Genomic DNA, 4,260 nt, shown 5'->3' with positions numbered 1-4,260 from the left:
TAGTAAGGAATCAGATATCTATAGTTTTGGAATTGTGGCATTGGAATTAGCCTGTGGAAGAAAACCAGTCAACCATGAGGCCCCAGAAGATCAAGTAGTCATGTTGGAGTGGGTTCGGGAGCTCCATGGAAGAGGAATACTTCTTGACGTAGCTGACCAAAGGCTGGGTGGACATTTTGATGAGCAACAAATGAACTGTTTGTTGATTGTAGGGCTTTGGTGTGCTCACTCCGAATATGATCATAGGCCTTCAATAAAAGAAGCAATTCAAGTGCTCAATTTTGAAGCTCCATTGCCTCTTCTCCAATTTGATATCCCCAGGTCATCACATCATACTCCAACAATGAATGAGACTACATCTTTGTTTTCAACCTCCAATGAATGATACTAATTCTACCAGATGACAACTCCAATTCCTCATAGTTTAAAGCACACTTTGTTGCTTATTTACCTGCATTGCTTTTGTTGTTAGAAGTTGAACTTGTTTTAATTGAACTTTCATTTAAAGTAAGAATGTTATATATATGTTGAATGAGTGCGGAATAAATGTAAGGAGTTTATTTTGAATTGTGTAATAAATGAAATTGACTTTAGACTTATTTTTTGTAATTACATATACTTATGCCACTTTGTTCATTTTAGACATGTTGCCACATTGATTTTAACTTTCCTTTAAAGGGTACGTAGTATAGGTGAAAAATTAAGCAATTAAACTATGTGTACTTCTTTAAAGAATCAAGAGTAACTGTTAAGTCAGACATGCACGAATTCAATGGCCAAGATCGATCACCCTTGACCAAGCTTGGCTGCCCAAATCGGCCATCCAATGCCCAAGCTTGGCTACCCATCACTAAGATCATGAGCCACCAAACACCTTGGCAACCAAGACAACTTGGCAGGGAGAGAGAGTACATAAATTAAAGGTTAAAAAAATCTTTTGGAAAGCTAAGCCATTGACATTACTGTTGGAAGTATAGCTGTAGAGTTTTTGTGATTTAGAAAATTACAGTAAATAGTACTTTAAAGTATAAAGTTCTTGATTAATAGCATGAATCCTCTAAATTTTAGCTTTTTTCTGAAAGAATATAAAAATTAAAAGCTCTTGGCTTATAGGCACTCTTTTTCTTTTCTTTTTTTCTAATAAAGAGCTTTACAACTCTTAAAGCTCTTTTTTGGTTGTGCGTATATGATGGACCATACTCTATAGGACTCTGGAATCATATAACTCTACTTCATAAGTTAGACAGTCGAATTAAGATTTGAAATATAGTATATAGACCATACTTACTTGATAAGGAAAATTGCCAAGGATGGTCTTTGCAATTGCAGAACCAAATGGGAAATCTTTCAAGACTTGCTCTATGTTAATAGCTGCCCCTTGCAACTTATCTCCATTTTCATCTGATACATGGATTGTTACCACACGCTTCCTTTACTGGAAAACAAATTAGAGACGTTGCCCTTAGAATATTGTTAAGAATATGTTTAAGATAATAGCAATGCTAGAGTTACTCCAAATTTCACTATATAATCCTTATAAATTTATGTGTCGATTTTTATACACAACAAAAAATGTACTTAAGAAATATATTTATTATGCTATTTATGTGGCACCAATCACATTGACAAGTCAATTTATAATAATTTTAATATTTTCATCAAGATAATATATTTTGATCATTCACATCGTTAAATCGCTTTATAACAGTATAGTAAATGTACCATGCTATTAATGGAATCTGAATTCAAGTCTTAAGATATTGCCTTTAGTATGGAAAGAAAACTCCCTCCTCTTGTCTCCTAAGTTATCAAAAGAGCCTAGAACAGAGTTGTTTCTTGTACTCAGTACTCAGTGTTAATAATATGTTGCTGATTTATTCTCCATTGCCGCTTAGTAAATGGCTGTACCGAAGCACTTGTAATTTCTATATTAATTTGCTTGTCGTCGGAATTCTGTACAACCAAACAAACAAACTTAAGTCTGACAAGTACTAGTTTCATACATTTGAATTCTTAATTTTGCACCAATACTACTGTTCTATAGATGAGACATAAGCAGTGTGTCACTGGCAATATCTTGGAAATCAATAAAAATAGAAACACAAAATTTCATAACAATTGAGGTGGCATGCTATGATTGTCGCTAATAAAATTGATGTCAGTAGAAACCTCATGTAAAAGTGATGTTCCAATCACAACTTTTCATGTCAATGGAGTTAAAAACTTGATATCGTTCACATTATTGGTAACTAGTAAGAACTACATTTAGTATTTACCTGAAGGATTAGAATTGAGAAACTGGACGGTGATGTCACAATAAATCCACCCTTCAGAAATGACCAACGTCCATGCTTTTTTTTGCTAAACAACAACATTATCGTTCACCTAGCAAATAAGATGGCTGTCAGCCTTACAAGCATCTGCAATGACTATAGGAAGACTACACTAATTGAAATAAAACTCTCCACAAAACCTGATTGCATACTTTGCAGCCTCATGGGCAGCAGTATTGCAACATCTAACCCAACGAAAATTACAATTCAAAAAGAAATTACGAAGATCAAGTATATTAATAATAATAGTAGCAACAGACCAATCATGCTGCAATTCAGATATGATTAGGGGGTCAAAACAGGACTTAGCATCTCCTTTGATGATGATATGCTGCCAGTTTTCACTTAGAGCTAGCCAGATTGCCCAGAGCACAGCTGCAGCTTCAGCTTGCAGTGGTGAGCACCATTCATGCCTTTTAGCCCAAACTATAAGAACCTCTCCATTTTTATTCCTAGCCACCACTGCCAAAGCAGTGACATTTTCAGACACAGCAGCGTCCAGATTGAGTTTAATCCATCCCTCCTCTGGCTCCTCTGGACCTTCCCAACCATTTAAGTTGTTGTCATTGGATACGGTCTTTTCCTTAGATAAGGTCGTAGCATATTCCATAATTCTCTTCTCTATATATTGGGTGGTTTCCACATCCATGCTTTGCTATGACAGTCCCTATACAGTCATATGACACATCTTGTGACTTCAGGCTTGCCTTTATGAGAGCTGATTCTGCACCTTGTATCGTGACCCAAACTATTAAGCACCAAATATAGTAATGCCAGTGTGAGATTCAAGTAACTTTAACCCACCAGTTGATTTGGTAGACAGCCGTTTCAATTTCATTTATATCAGGCCGTAAAAGTGAATTTGTCCACAATAGCCAATAGGCATGGTTAAGGGCTGAGCTTGGCAGCATGTGAAATTATTGGTACAGTTTTTCTTTTTTCTTTTTTTTGAACAACTTATTCATTATTCTATAAGCAAAGGTAATAAAGGAAAATAAGCTCATTCAAAACACACTATCTACCACTAATAGGGGCTGCAGAATTTTGGGCATGAATATTGATGATGTCGAAAAAATCACCAGTGAGCCGCATGTACTCACACGCCCAGAATGCAACCTACACAACACAAGAAAGGGGAAAGACCTACGCAGAGAGTACCGGTGTGGTGCCGGCCAAATACCCTCCGAAGGTTAAGTTAAAACTCTTTTCAACTTTAGAGTGCTAGAAAGGGGTTAATTATGCGTACCTCGATTTGTGAGAATATTGGGGCTTTTATAGTAGTCGAAAGTTGACATTTTTTACTTGGAGTCGAAGTCTTTCCTTGTAGAAATCCTCTTGAGGAGTCCCAAACGTGATGGACAAGTCATATTCCTTATAAAGAAGATCTCCATCGATGCACGCAGCTTATAGAACCCTAATTGCGCTAGGACTCTAATTACCCCTAGAATCTAGGAGGTGTGCCGCAAGTATTCCCATATAGGGATTCTGTCTGACACGTGGCCAACAAATCCGTCCTCACCAAGTCTTGCACCTAATGGGCCCATCCATCAACATTGCTTGGATCCGTCATCTTATTTTCTCCTCTTCAGTTGCCCCCTTCACCCTATGGGTCCGTGATCTCGGAGTGAAAGGACCCGTGGGGTGACGGTTCGATTTGGATCTTGAGAGACTTGTCAATCTTTGACAGGCTAGCCCGAAATTATTTCTGGCGTAGGGGACCTAAATTTTGACCAAGGCACTTTTGGGTGACATGGTCCAACTGTCCTCCCGTAGGTAAGAAGACTTAGAATTTTCACCAAGGCATTCGCGGGTGACTTAGTTCGTCCTTCCACCCGTAGGTAGTAGGACTTAAAATTTGTACCAAGGCACTTGTGAGTGATTTGGTCCGTCCATCTACCCATTGGTAGTAGGACTTGGTCCGTCCTTC

Source organism: Quercus suber, unplaced genomic scaffold (assembly GCF_002906115.3).
Source record: "Quercus suber isolate HL8 unplaced genomic scaffold, Cork oak 2.0 scaffold_283, whole genome shotgun sequence".
NCBI classification, from domain to species: Eukaryota; Viridiplantae; Streptophyta; class Magnoliopsida; order Fagales; family Fagaceae; genus Quercus; species Quercus suber.
The sequence above is the reverse complement of the archived record's forward strand: the minus strand, read 5'-3'. Positions refer to the sequence as shown.